This window comes from Bos indicus, chromosome 10, assembly GCF_029378745.1.
Source record: "Bos indicus isolate NIAB-ARS_2022 breed Sahiwal x Tharparkar chromosome 10, NIAB-ARS_B.indTharparkar_mat_pri_1.0, whole genome shotgun sequence".
Classification (NCBI taxonomy): domain Eukaryota; kingdom Metazoa; phylum Chordata; class Mammalia; order Artiodactyla; family Bovidae; genus Bos; species Bos indicus.
The window spans coordinates 5,861,319-5,876,825 of record NC_091769.1 but is presented as its reverse complement, the minus strand read 5'-3'; the positions used below and the strand labels follow the sequence as shown (position 1 = coordinate 5,876,825).

General features: G+C 44.8%; 1 pseudogene; it reads right to left on the bottom strand.

The window, feature by feature from the left end:
• Window positions 1-2,826: 2,826 nt before the first annotated feature.
• LOC109564447 (ribosome biogenesis protein NSA2 homolog) lies at window positions 2,827-4,674 on the bottom strand (annotated as a pseudogene).
• Window positions 4,675-15,507: the final 10,833 nt, after the last annotated feature.

Genomic DNA, 15,507 nt, shown 5'->3' with positions numbered 1-15,507 from the left:
TTACAGTCCTTCACAGGTGGGCTTGCTATTCCCTGCCCATTATACAAACCTATGGCTCCACAGTCCATTTCCATTTTATTCTGCAGCTCTACCAGAATGTGCATACTGAAATGACTAACTACAGTACTCTGAAACTGGAAACTATCTTATGATGTATGTGAGTTCCCTGAAACAGGACTTCTTACTGCCCACGGCTTCCCACAGATTATTCATCTTCCTGCACAGATTATTCATCTTCCTGATAAACAATGACCATCTCAGGTGCGAGAGAATCATTTTGTCTGACTCTAATGTCCCTACTGGACTTCCCCAGGTGGCTCAGTGGTTAAAAAAAAAACAAAACAAAAACCCACCTGCCAATGCAGGAGACATTGGTTCAACCCCTTGATTGGGTAGATCCCCTGGAGGAGGACAACCTACTCCAGTTTTCTTGCCTGGAAAATCCCACGGACAGAGGAGCCTGGCGGGCTACTGTCCATGGGGTCGCAAAGAGTCAGACACTACTGTGCACATCCTCACACACAATGTCCCTTTTGGGAACCAGTAAGGAGAAGGAGCAGTTCCTCCCAGGAGATGTCAACTGCCTCTTGACATTCAGAGCCTGGACATACTTTGGCTTCCAGTTCTGCCACAGTCACCCTCGCTCTGGGCCCTTTTCAGCAGATAGAGGTCTTCAGCAGTTATTTATCAGATAGCTGATAAATAAAGTACATCCTCCTTGCTGGAGGCAGAGATCAGGTTCAGGCAATTCCTTGAAAAGTGACTTAGGAAAGGCTAGCATGGAGATACTTTACCCCAAATCCCAGGCACCCTCCAAAATTCCCCTTACTCTCCAAGGGAATGTCCTTCTATCACTAAGGTTTTTTCTTATTTATCCAAAAGATTCTAGTAAATAATTTTCTATCCATGAAGACTGTATTTGATTCTGCCAGTCTACTTGGCCAGAACATAGAACATGTGAAGGAATCTTACTCCTTCTTTCAGTCTTTACCCCTGAGTTCTCCATGCAGGTGATGAGGGACACCAACTCTACAAGCCATCCACTCATCACTATTTCCTGAGCCACTGCTGTGTTTCAGGCTGGGGGTGGAGGCGGTTCAGAGCGTAAGGATGAGATGATGTGATTTCCACCCTGCCAGAGCCTTCTAGTAGGAGAGACAGAGAGCATCCATGTCAGTCGTGACCCAGCAGGACACGTGCAGTGACAGGAGGGCACACAGTGTGCTGTAGAGCCCTAAGGGAAGGAGCGACTCGTTAGACTTCATGGCATTGCGGAGATTTCCCAAGGGAGACGCTATGATGCTAAACCTTAAAAGCTATCCATCAGAGAGGAGGAAGGTGTTCCAGGCATGGAGAACAGAATCCATGGGCCAGGTCACAGAAGGTAGTGGCTCCAGACAAGGTCAGAAGTCTTAGGAGGCTGCCCTACAGTGGCATGGCCAAGAGTAGGAGACCTGAGCCTGAAAACAGAGTTGGGCTACATCGAGATGAGCTCCATGTCTTGTGAGATTACTTGGATTTCATCTGTAGGCAACAGAGTCATGGGTGACTTCTAAGAAGCAGAAGGTTGTTTGAGAAAGATCTCTCTGAGACCAGGTTAGAGGACAACAGATGCAAAGGAGAGGAATTTGAGGGAGTAAGATCAGTGAGTGCCTGTCATGTTATTATTGGTTATTTTTATATGTAAACTTGATTGGGCCAGGGTCCCCAGGTATTTTTTGGTCAAACATTATCCTGCACATTTCCATGAAGATGTTTTTAAAATGAGATTAACATTCAAACCAGTGGACTGAAGCAGATTGCCTTATGTGGGCGGGCCTTGTCCCATCAGTTGAAAGCCTTAGAATTAAGAATTAGACAGGCCTTCCCTGAGCTTCCCTGATGTCTCGGAGGGTAAAGAGTCTGCCTGCAGTGCGGGAGATCTGGGCTCTATCCCTGGGTCGGGAAGATCCCCTGGAGAAAGGAGTGGCAACCCATTCCAGTATTCTTGCCTGGGGAATCCCAGACAGAGAAGCCTGGTGGGCTACAGTCCATGGACGACTGAGCGACTAACCCTTTCACTTTCTTTTTACCCCTGAGCAAGAGGGAACCCTGCAGAGAACAGCCTTGGACTTGATCTGCAACATTGATTCTTCCCAGCTTACCAGCTCACTGGGCAGATTCTGGACATGCTAGCCTCTGTCATTACATGAACCCATTTCTTGAAATTACTTAAATAAAATAAAGAAATATATATTTGTATCCACGATATGTTTTCTATCTTATTGGTTCTGTTTATTTGGGAAAGTCTGACTAATACCATTACATTCTTTCTAAATCTATTTCCAAAAACCTTCCATGGCTCTGGGAAATGCATTGAAAGAAATTTCCACCCACTGGTACTTTCTCACAGAGGATACAAGACTAAGCTTTAATCATTTGTCTTGGCCTCCAGCACTCAGCACAGACCTCATTCCATATAAATACTTATAAACTTCAAAAATGTGTAAATCAATGCCTAAATGATAGTCTTTTACAAAGTATGGTGCATATCCCATTGGTGAGGAGATGGTTTGGGGGGTTACACACTTTTTCAACAGTTATACACAGTAGATATCCCTTTACCCAATACGCATTTCACTGAACTCTCGATTTTCTCAGTTTTTGTTTTTTTAATTAAGCTATTTTATGTTGGGTCTTTTTTCTTTTTAACAGTGGAATAAATAGTTTTCTTGATGACTGTAGACATGTAAGGCTGGTTGGTACAATTCAGAAATATGAGTAACGGTATCCTGATTGGTGTGTAGTCTTCAATAATTACAAGGAGCTATGTGTATGTAACTGCTGTTAAACCAGTAAGACTGCATTTATGAATCCATCATTTTCAGGATTGCTGGTAACCTGGGCATATTTTCCCCAAATGACTTTGCCTCCCTGTGTCACAAGGCCCAATTCATTCACATTTGCCTCAATAACAGCACCTTTGGTAACTATGAAGTGTTGCTTTTTAGAAATGACTATGAAAGCTTTTATCGCTGCTATACCCTTAAGAGCCTAAGCTCTATGTTTTTGAAATTTTAGGGAGAGTGAGCCTATAATTTCAAGATACCTTAAATAGCAAAATTTGAACAAGTCTTCCAAGTGCCCTTCTTTATAAATCTATTTAGAATCAAGCTTAAAAATCACCACCAGCAAATGATTTTCATAGCCTGTATGGCAACTGAACTTTCTTCTATTTAATTTTTCAGCACTGCTTTATTATAAGACACAGGTGGCAAAAAATAATAAGCTATTTGTATTGTAAGCTGAAAAGAATGAGAGTCATAGAGTAGATTTGTAGCAATCTCTTCTGAGGATAGCAAGAAAAATAGACATTTCAACTGTGCCTTTCGATTCGCAATCAGGTTGATGGAAACAAATAGCCCCAGGGCATTCACCTTAAAACCTAAATAAAGAAACAAACATTTGGTCAACCAGGAGTCTAGAATTGGCATAGAATTTAGAGACTCAAGAGACAGTTTTCTATAACAGGTTAACCTCCTCTGCTGCTGCTAAGTCGTATCCGACTCTGTGTGACCCTATAGACGGCAGCCCACCAGGCAAGAACACTGGAGTGGGTTGCCATTTCCTTCTCTGGGGCATCCTCTAGTGCACATTAATGAACTCTCCTTTATGTACAGTTGGGAAGGTCCCTGGAGGAAGAAATGGCAACCCGCTCCAGTATTCTTGCCTAGAGAATCCCATGGACAGAGGAGCCTGGTGGGCTACAGTCCATGGGGTCGCAAAGAGTCAGACATGACTGAGTGCCTGATACTTGACTTTTTGCTAAGAACACCCAAAGGTGTATACAGTGGGGATGAGGGATTCTTCTTTACACCAAGGACTGGCAGGCAAAAGGTGGCTTTCAGTCCAGGATGTGTCACGTGGGCCTTCCTGAAATATAATCCTATTGGCCTAATGAATCTTTCATATTTAGGTAGCTTTAGAGTAAGGAGCCTCGTAGGCTGCAGTCCATGGGGTCGCGAAGAGTCGGACATGACTGAGCGACTTCACTTTCACTTTTCACTTTCATGCATTGGAGAAGGAAATGGCAACCCACTCCAGTGTTCTTGCCTGGAGAATCCCAGGGACGGGGAAGCCTGGTGGGCTGCCGTCTATGGGGTCGCACAGAGTCGGACACGACTGAAGCGACTTGGCAGCGGCAGCAGCAGCAGAGTAAAGCCATCTCCAACAAAGCAGTGTTTGTAACCATCCTCTTCTAGGCTTTCTTCTTTGTCTTTCCATTCAAATAACTTTCCATACTTCTGTTTCTCCCTAGGCGAGAGCTTTGGGCAGAGAGACTCTGTTTTTCTCACTTTCTCTTTTCAGTTTTGTTTAATCATATTGGAAAGTACATCAGCTCGGGACTGTCCCTCTCTGCCCAGCGGTTATGTAGGCACTCTTCTCTGTGGAGTCTTTTTATCGCGCTTCGGTTTGGTTGTTTCTCTTTTCATGCATCTTTTTCATGTGTATTTGCTCAGCATGGAGCTGTCTATGGTAGAGCTTAGCTTTCAGACCAATCATCTTTTTCGCCTCCTTTGAACATTCATGAGCCTCTTGACCTTCCTTCTCTCCTCTTTTCCCCATGGTAATCCAAGTGATATCCACAGTGCTTCTGGTGTAACTCAATACATTCATATACTCATTTTGTGTCATGGTGAGGGCAGCCCAGCCACCGGGTGCAGCCGCCAGAGCACAGAGGCTCTCGATCTGTGGGTCTCAGAGACCCATGAGCAGACTCCGTGCCCTTCTCCATCAGTTCTGCTGATTGACATTTGCATCCCTAGAAATACTCATTCATCCACCCACAGACTTCCATGGCCACCGGGGTCATGGCATGCTCACCAGGAGACCTCTGATCTTGTTCCCAAACCAGGCTGCGCCAATTTGGACATATGTGACTCAAGTAAATATCATGTACATCAATGAAATATCAGTAGGAAAAGAAAAAAAAGCCCAAGTTATATGCAAACCAAGTTGAATGTCTTAAAGAAAGATGGCAAATGTAAATTGCTCAAGAATGATATCATAAATTTTGTTGTTGAGTTTGGTGGGCAGGAAAACAGCTGTAAAACCAGTAGGGAAAAGGAATAAAATCCTAGAAGGTTTCACACTCAAAGTTATATCCAAAGGTCTGAATTCTCATCCCATTTTAAAGAATCTGAAATTTGGAAATTGTGGGAAATGCACTTTGGGTGCAGTTTATGCTAGATACCGTAAAATCCTAGTTAATATACCTGTGCTATGGATAATTTTGCCCCCCCTCAAAAAAAATATGCTAAAATCCTAACCTCTACTTCCTCAGAATGGGACCTTATTTGGAAATAGGGTCATTCCAGACATAATTAGTTAAACTAGGATGAGGTCATACTGGAGTAAGATGGGCTCCTAATCCGATATGACTGCTGTCCTTATGATGGGGGAATCTGGATACAGGAATTCATGGAGGAGAGATAAAAGGAGAGATTGGGATGATGCGTGTGAGAGTCAAGGTTACCCAAGAGTGTCTGCAAACCATCAGAAGCTCAGAGAAGTCATGACCAGATTCTCAATCACAACCCTCAGGAAGAACCAGTTCCGTTGACACCTTCATCTTGGACTCCTAGCCTCCAGACTCTCAGACTGCCTTTCTCTTGTTTAAGCTGCTCTGTTTGTGGTACTGGGTTTGGACAGCTCTAGGAGACTAACACAAGGCCATACTCAAAGAGAAGCCCATTGTTAACATGAAACAATATATGCTTTTGAAGTTAGGATAAACTACTTAGGATATGTATGTATCATTTTTAATACCTTGATTTAACTTGAATCTACTTTATTACCGATTCAACTATGAGTCTCAGTGACATAGGATAAAAGAGCTCTTATTCTAGTTATCTTAATGCAAGTTAGAAAAGCTTGTACAAGCATATCAATCCATGGTTCTACAGACATTATTACATAGTGCAAGGCTAAATAAAAATTTCATTTTCTTGGGCTCCAAAAATCTCTGCAGACAGTGACCGTGGCCATGAAATTAAAAGACGCTTGCTCCCTGGAAGAAAAGTTATGGCAAACCTAGACAGCATTTCAAAAAGCAGAGATATCACTTTGCCAACAGAGTATAGTCAAAGCTATGGTTTTTCCAGTAGTCATGTACAGATGTGAGAGCTGACCATAAAGAAAACTGAGTGCCAAAGAACTGATGTTTTCAAACTGTGGTGCCAGAGAAGACTCTTGAGAGTGCCTAGGACAGCAAGGAGATAAAAGAAATCAAACCTAAAGGAAGTCAACCCTGAATATTCATTCATTGGAAGGACTGATGCTGAAACTAAAGCTCCAATATTTTGGCCACCTGATGCAAAGAGCCAACTCGTTGGAAAAGACCCTGATGCTGGGAAAGATTGAAGGCAAAAGGAGAAAGGTGCAGCAGAGGATAAGATGGTTAGATAGCATCACTGACTCAAATGACATGAATTTGAGCAAACTCCGAGAGATAGTAGAGGACAGAGGAGCCTGGCGTGCTACAATCCACGGGGTTACAAAGAGTCGGACACAACTTAGTGACTGAACAACAACAACAATAAAGTAAAAATAGAAACCTATATAAGGAAAAGTATTTCTGTGACTCGTGGAAATAGCCTTAAATAGAGATATTATAAAAGATCCTCTAGTTGGGGGAAACACTCATAAGGAGGAGCTTCACTTGGACATGTGACATCCTAGAAGCTGGAGCAAGTAACGTGACTGCCTTTTTGAACATCTGTTACCTCATCGGGAAAAGGGATGTTAACAGCTGCTTCACTGGCTGCAAGAATTCAGTGAGGTGGTTTCTGTAACAGCAGCTGGAAGGCTGTATACGGTGGTAAACAAATGCAGAGAATGCAGTGAGCATGACGCCTGCCTTGTGTCTAGCAGGAAGGAGAACCACCACCATCACTGCCAAGCCCGCCCCCATAGAACACGCCCAAATTAGGAAACTGGGACAGGCAGAGAATCACCAGTGTTTACTCTCGGCAAAGCTTTGTAGAAGGCTTGGTCTTCCCATTTTAGCTGTAAGCTCTGCTTCCTATTTGCCCTACATACATCAGCCTTGGCTGATCAACAGGCTGGAGGGAGACACAATAAGAGAGAGGAGGGGTTCCTTTGAGAGTATTTCCTGGAGGGAACTAATAAAGTCAAGCTTTCTTCGCAGCCCAGTGACTGCTGTGCAGACCTGATGAGCTTAGGGCCAAAAGGACTTCCCTACAGACTCTAAACAGAGAGTCTAATTCCTAGTGCTCTGGGGAGAAATAACCAGCATGCATCTATTTAGCACCAACTGAATAGGATGGGGCTGCCCCACTATGACATATGGGGTAGACCACAGGAGAGGGCAGGGGTGTAAAGGGGTTTGTATGAACAAAGGTCTAGGGCTGAAGGTGAAAAGAAAGGCTCCCTCTCCAGCAGAGGTCAAAACCCCTGAGGGCCCTGGGCCACATCTAGCCTATCAATGGGCTTCTTATTGGGTCAGCAGTATGTCTCTGTTTTAATAAAACTAGTATTTTTTTTAATATGTTGTGCTCGTGCTTGACTCTTTGCAACCCCATGGACTATATCCCGCCAAGCTCCTCTGTCCATGGGATTCTCCAGGCAAGAATACTGGAGTGGATAGCCCATTTCCTTCTTTGATCCCAACCCAGGGATCAAACCCATGTCTCCTACATTGCAGGCAGATTCTTTACCATCTGAACCACCAGGAAAGTCCAAGGCTATACGAGTTTGAAAGTATGTGTCACCTCCGAAGATCCTCCCCTATCCTGACTGAAGTGGGAGACTGACTACAGATTTTTAGATTCCCAAAGAGAATGACTCAGATCAGGTTCAGCATCACTGCGTTTGGAGAAAAGTATAAATTTATGTTCTTGGTGAACATACAGTGTTTGCCATAGTCCCCCAACTGTGAATCATCTGTTTAATCATTCATTAATTCATATATTAACTGACGCACTTGGTAGGCGCAAGGCTGTGTGCCAGCCTCTGGGATGCATAGATGAGAGCTATAGCTTATGCATCATTTTGTCTTCAGAGTGGATATTCCATGTATGTGGTTATATTGTTGAATGCAAGAATATGCAAATACATGGATGAAAATGAATGAGTGCACAAGTGCACACCGGGCAGCTGTGTATCCTATGCACAGTGCACACTGCCCAGGGCTCCCAGCTGAGGGAGTAAGTGAGGACTGGGATACAGGCTCCAAGCCAAAGACCAAGCCAGGCTAGGGGAACCGCAAGCACTGCTTTCTCCTAACCTTACAAAGATACTGTAGGGGAGAGCAGAGGCTCTGAATACATTCATGCTTGAAGGAGAAAGGAAGAGAGGGAAAAGAAGTGTGCCAGGGCCCACTCAGGGCTTCCATGGGAGCTCAGCTGGTAAAGAATCCACTTGCAATGCAGGAGACCCTGGTTCAATTCCTGGGTTGGAAAGATCCCCTGGAGAAGGGATAGGCTACCCACCCTAGTATTCTTGAGCTTCCCTGTGGCTCAGCCAGTAAAGAATCTGCCTACAATGTAGGAAACCTGGGTTCAATCCTTGGGTTGGGAAGATTCCCTACTAGGGAAGAGTATCTAGACTACGAAAGGAGAATGGCAAACTCATAAAGAAATTCTCTGCCTCTACATCTCTAAATGCAGCAGCATAGGAATAGCCAAGAGCCGCTCCTCCCTGTGTGTAGAGGGTCAGGGAAGGCCTGCAAAAGATGGAGAATGATGAATGAGTAGTTCTGATGGGTGGACAAGAGGGCGAGGGTGTTCAAAGAAGAAGGAACGGCATGGACGAGCAAGTTGGAGGGTTGGGGGTTTGGAAGGATTAGGGGTCCCAAAGAACTCTCTCACTTCGGACACCAACTATAAGCAACGGGCTCCCCAAGACCATCCTCCTCTCTGATAATTTGGTAGTAAGACTCACAGAACTCACCGAAAGCAGTTACACTCACAGTTGTGTCCGTCAGAGTGCAAGGATACAGATTAAAATCAGCTAAGGGAAGGGGCATGCAGGGCAGACTCTGGGAGGCTTCCCAGGGCTAGAGGCCAGTTTCCTCTCCCAGCAGAGTCGTCTGGACGGTGCTTACTTCTCTCAGGAATGTGTGACAGCACCCACAAAGGACTTCCAACCAGGGAAGCTTAATGGAGCCTTGGTGTCCAGAGTTTTCCTGGGTCTCAGTCACAGACACGACTGACCATAGTCTCCAGCCCAAAGAGAGGGGCGAGCTGAAGACCCAAAGCCTTCATCCGAAGTCACATTATTAGCACAGACCATCCAGTGTGCTCCAAGCCCCATCCCCCACAAGGTAAACAAAGACACTCTTGTCAGGCAGGACCTTCCAAAGACCTTGAGGTCACCTCCAGGAGCCAAAGGCAAAGCCCAGACTTATCTCTGGGCAAGACTCCTTTTCTGCATAGTCTTACACGGTTGGAATGTAAGGCAGGAGGGTGGGAGGTGGCTATAAGGGAGAAAGCTAGAAAGACACCTTGGAGCAAGATGGCAAAGGACATGACTAAAACTGTGGGCTTCAGTAGCTGAGGAAGGAAAGACAGAAACCTCTCCACTATAGAGAATCACTTTTCTTGCATTATTTCATCTGATCCTCCAACAGGCTGATCACCCTCCTGCGGCTCAGAGACATAAAATGGCTGAAATCAAGACTAGACAAGCCAGGATTTGAACTCAGTTCTCTTATTACACCAGCTGTAACCAATCAACATATATTAATATTTGCTCAATATCTACTATGTGCCCAGCTCTGCAATGCAAGAGACCCAGGTTTGATCCCTGGGTTGGGAAGATCCCCTGACGAAGGAAATGGCAACCCACTTCACTGTTCTTGCCTGGAAAATCCCATGGATGAAGGAGCCTGATGGGCTACAGTCCATGGGGTCGCAAAGAGTTGGACACAACTAAGCAACTTCTCTCTTTGTTATGCTAGATAAACAATGGTAATAAATAGCCACAACCAGTGCTCCCCTGGGGCATCAAGCACACAAGTGAGACTAAGCCCTTACCCTACAAACAAGTGTGTGTGCTTAGCCATTCAGTCATGTCCAACTCTTTGTGACCCTATGGACTACAGCCGGCCAGGCTCCTCTGTCCATGGGATTTTTTTAAGGTAAGAATACTGGAGTGGGTTGCCATTTCCTCATCCAGAGGATTTTCCCAACTAAGGGATCAAACCTGCATCTCCTGTGTCTCCTGCAGGCAGATTCCTTACCACTGAGCCATGGGGGAAGCACAAATTGACTCTCCTTATTAACTGTGATAAATACCGTGAAAGAGACTAGCAGTGACACTTGATGGAGACTGAGGTGGTCAGAGATGGCCTCTCTAGTGGGTGGTGTCCAAGCCAATACTTGAAAGAGGACTCAGAGCTGAGCAGGTAGAGAGTGCCTGATGGACAGCAGCCAGACGTTCCTAGTCCATCCTGTTCTTCCCCTGCAAGTAGAGTTAGTCTCACTTAAAAGAATCCAGGGTAACTGAATTAGAAAAAAATCATCAGCAATTTCTGATGAAATAACTGCTTCAGGAGAGTTTCATCATTAAATATTAAAACTATGAGGTGGAAGGTTTTGAGGGGATAGAGCAATACTTTGATTAAAAGTGAAAGTACGTTTGCAATGAAGGGCTCTGACAACCATCACCTTAATCAAATTAACAATGGAACAGATGGGACAAAAGACACGGCAGCAGCATCTGTGAACTATTCTCGCCAAAAGGGCTTAGCCTACATATAACTGCTAAGCCAAAATCCTTAACCTCAAATGTACAAGAAAAACAAAAAGAATGGAATGAAGAAACAATCAGATAATCTCCTAAAAATCTGTGTCATTTTTTAAAAGTGGGGGTCATGTTCTGAAACAACAGAGATTCGAGAATAAACGCATGAAACTTGACTGGATCTTGGTTCAAGGAAAACACAGCTGAAAGGATTTGGAGGACAATTAAGGCTGAATATTAGATGATTTTAGAATTTGAGTTAATTTTTCTAGATGTAAGGAAGTCATGATTAAGAAGGATAATGTCTTTATTTTTAGGACGTACATAAAGGAAGCAGTTATGGAAATAAATGTTGCTGGGGAAACTGGACAGCTACATGTAAAAAAAATAAAGTTAGATCACTCTAACACTATACACAAAAATAAGCTCAAAGTGGATTAAAGACCTAAATGTGAGACAGGATACTATAAAACTCCTAGAGGAAAACAGAGGCATAACACTCTCTGACATGCATAGCAGCAATAACTTTTTCCATCCATCTCCCAGAACAATGCAAATGAAAACAAAAATAAACAAATGGCATCTACTTAAACTCAAGTGTTTGCACAGCAAAGGAAACAATAAAACGACAGCCCACAGATTGAGAGAAAACATTTCCTAATGATGAGACCAATAGCGATCAGTCTCCAAAATCCACAAACAGCCCATAACATTTAACAGCATCAAAACAAACAGCCCAATCAGAAAGTGCACAGAAGACCTAAGCAGACATTTCTCCAAAGAAGACATACAGATGGCCAATATGCTGTGCTCAGTCGCTTCAGTCATGTCTATGACCCCATGGACTGTAGCCCACCAGGCTCCTCTGTCCATGGGGATTCTCCAGGCAAGAATACTGGAGTGGGTTGCCATGCCCTCCTCCAGGATCTTCCCAACCCAATCTTCAAAACTGTGTCTCTTCCATCTCTTGTATTCTGAGGCGGGGTCTTTACCACTAGGGCCACCTAAGAAGCCCACAGATGGCCAATAGGCATGTGAAGAGATATTCAACATCACTAATTATTAGAGAAATGCAAACCAAAACTACAATGAGATATTACCTCACACCAGTCAAAATAGCTATCATCAAAAACATCCACAAACAATAAGTGCTGGAGAGGGTGTGGAGGGAAGGGAACCCACCTACACTATTGGTGGGAATGTAAATTGATACAGCCACTATGGAGAACTGTATGGAGGTTCCTTAAAAAGCTAAAAATAGAGCTACAGTGTGATCCTTCAATCCCACTCCTGGGCATACACCCAGAGAAAAACATGATCCAAAAGGATATATGCATCCCACTGTTCATTGCAGCACTGTTTACAATAGCCAAGGGATAGTTATGGAGTTTGGATGGACACGTACACACTGCTATATTTTAAATGGATAACCAACAAGGACCTACTGTATAGCACACGGAACTGCTTAAGGTTATATGGCAGCCTGGATGGGAGGGGAGTTTGGGGGAGAGTGGATACATGTATATGTATGGCTGAGTCCCTTTTCTGTTGACCTGAAACTGTTACAACATTGTTAATTGGCTGTCAGTTCAGTTCAGTTCAGTTCAGTCGCTCAGTCGTGTCCCACTCTTTGTGACCCCATGAATCGCAGCACGCCAGGCCTCCCTGTCCATCACTAACTCCTGGAGTTCACTCAAACTCATGTCCATCGAGTCGGTGATGCCATCCAGCCATCTCATCCTCTGTTGTCCCCTCCTCCTCCTGCCCCTAATCCCTCCCAGCATCAGAGTCTTTTCCAATGAGTCAACTCTTCGAATATGGTGGCCAAAGTACTGGAGTTTCAGCTTCAGCATCATTCCCTCCAAAGAAATCCCAGGGCTGATCTCCTTCAGAATGGACTGGTTGGATCTCCTTGCAGTCTAAGGGACTCTCAAGAGTCTTCTCCAACACCACAGTTACTCCCATACAAAATAAAAAGTTTTTTTTTTTTAAAGCATCCTGATGTCTGCACCTGACTTCAGAGGAGTTCATATATATAAAAGAAACATGAAAACTGTTTGTAAATTTTTTAAATTTTTGTTAACTATTCAGGTGATCATTGTAATATTTGAAATTTTTCACAATAAAGATTTGGGGGTGGAGAAATATAAGGTGTTCAGGTACATATCATGGATCATCTGCCAACACCAGGAGACCCCAAAACATCCACCAGAGCCCTTTCCAAGAAACCAAGCCTCTGGTTAGGCTGCTGGCTCAGTCTGGAACTCCCATTCAGAGCTTTGTCTTCATGCCCCATTGACAAGAACCGTAGGCCTACTCATGGCTGGCCTGTCCATAAGAAAAGCATATCTGTTCCTTCTACCCCCAGTCTGCCTTCCAAGCACAAGGATCATGAAGAACATTGTAAGCCACAGAGTAATTCACTCTTCCTCCCCCTTGATCATTTAATGTGGATAAGACTGACCTAAACCAAGCTTCCCAAGTAGACCCTGCTGGAAAGTTACCAATTTGATCCAAAGAATCAATGGGATAAAGTTTTCTCTTCATCTAAGAGAACCAAGGAGAAGCCCTCTCCTTTTCCTGCCGGACATTAATGAAGAGAGATGTAGCCCCAGAAGCTTCTGATCACCATCATGGGACCATGACTGGGAAGAAGGCTGCCTGAGACCAGACACTCTCCAAGGAGCTTAGAGATGGAGCGTCTCAACCACCTGCCAGGCCCCAGGTCTTGCTACCTTGTGAAACTACTTGTCCCCGGACTGTTCACTAAAACAACTCAGTACAGCTTCTAAGCCAGTTTAGTTTGGATTTCCTGCCTTGGCCACATGAATGGTTCAAACCAGGACAGCAAGGAGTGAGACAACTGGGGCTATTACAGAAAACAGCTGTGGCCACCACATTCGTATCCGACTGATGGATGAGCAGTCCCTGAATGACTCAGTCTCATGGTCCTCCGCTTACCCGCCACACGCCAGCGGCATTCTCTGCCAGGGTACATTTCGAAACAGACTCCCTGCTGCATTTCGAAGCATGCTGTTTTTTTCCAAAGGTGAGATACTCTAATTTGGAAGTTGCATCAGGGACTTTGGAGGTGTCCATGAATTATTCAAGCCCATCAGGATAATGAGCCAGTTTCTCAATGGTCTGTTCCAGTCCCATCTATTTTCCTCTCTGGATCTCCATCTCATCCTCCCTTTCCTCCCCTGCTCTCCTATGGCGGGCTTTGGAGTTAGCCCATTGCTTTACTTCTAAGCTTCAGCTTCCTAATCAATTAAGTACAAATAGGAATAGTCACTCCATAGTGCAGAAGTGAGGATTATCTGAGATTAAATAAGACAAGACACAGCTCAAAGGCAGAGTGCTCAGCTTTTCTTCTCTGTCCTTCTCTCACATAGCACTCCGCTTTACTCTGAGAGCCCCATGCCCTCCCAGCCTTCAGGGGTCACACTTTTCATAACATAACTGCCAGGCACAGTAACCCAAGTTCCTATCCTCTTAGACCACAAGAAAGTCTGCCTCCTTCTAAAAACTTCTGAGGGTTCTCTGGCCACGATTGTCACTTATTTGCACTCACCAGTGTACCTTCCATATCTCCCCTCTGCCCCAGATTGGGTGGCCCCTTCTCCCAGGTATGGAGAAACCAGACTCTCCCATCATGTGCCAGAGGCAGCATCAAGACAGGGCTTCTGGGCCCTTTGGTGTTTATACACACGCATGCTAAGTCGCTTAGTCATGTCCAACTCTGTGACCCTGTGGACTGTAGGCTGCCAGGCTCCTCTGTCCATGAGATTCTCCAGGCAAAAAGACTGGAGTGGGTTGCCATTTTCTTCACCAAGGGATCTTCCTGACCCAGGGATCAAACCTGCATCTCTTACATCTCCTACATTGGCAGGCAGGTTCTTTACCACTAGTGCCACCTGGGAAGCTCCCCTTTGGTGTTTTCACAAGACTGGGCTTCCCTGGTGACTCACATGGTAAAGAATCTGCCTGCTATGTGGGAGACCTGGGTTCAACCCCTGGGTCGGGAAGATTCTGGAGAAGGGCATGGCAACCCGCTCCAGTATCCTTGCCTGGAGAATCCCAAGGACAGAGGAGCTTGGTGGGCTACAGGCCATGGGGTTGTAAAAGAGACAGACACAACTGAGTGACTAATACTAAGGCTATTACAGGCAAATTTCAATGCAAAACAAGAGTACTGATATTTGAAATTATTTACACACATACACAATAGGGCATGTAGTTAAAAAGCTTCCTCACACTCCTGTTTCCTACCCTCAAAGGAACCACGGCTTTTAGTTCCTTATGTATCTTCCCAGATAATCTGTGGTTTTACAAGGATATTTTTCCCAGAAAATAAAGATTGATATTTAATATTATAAACCAGGGCTCTGGAGTCGAGAAGTTCAAGTGCACAGCTATGTCTCTCGTGGTCCAGCCTGCTGCCACTGTGCAGACTCCCACTCCCACCCAGAACCTAGCCCTCTCTCAGATTCTCCCCTTCTCATAGCCCCGAGCCTCAACACTTCTCCCATAGCTGGCTAACGACCCACAATTGCTTCTTCATCTCCAGAGGAGCCGGGTCTCACCTGTACACTGAGAAAGCCCATGAAGACATATTCCCAACAGTCAGCTCTGATTTGAGCCAATCACACCCCACCTCTCCAGCCGCTGATTCAAATGCAGCAGCTGGCGGAAGAGTCCCTACTGTTTTGTTGGGTTAGTCCCCACTGCATGGTGGTTTTCTCTTGGACAAGCTAGTTT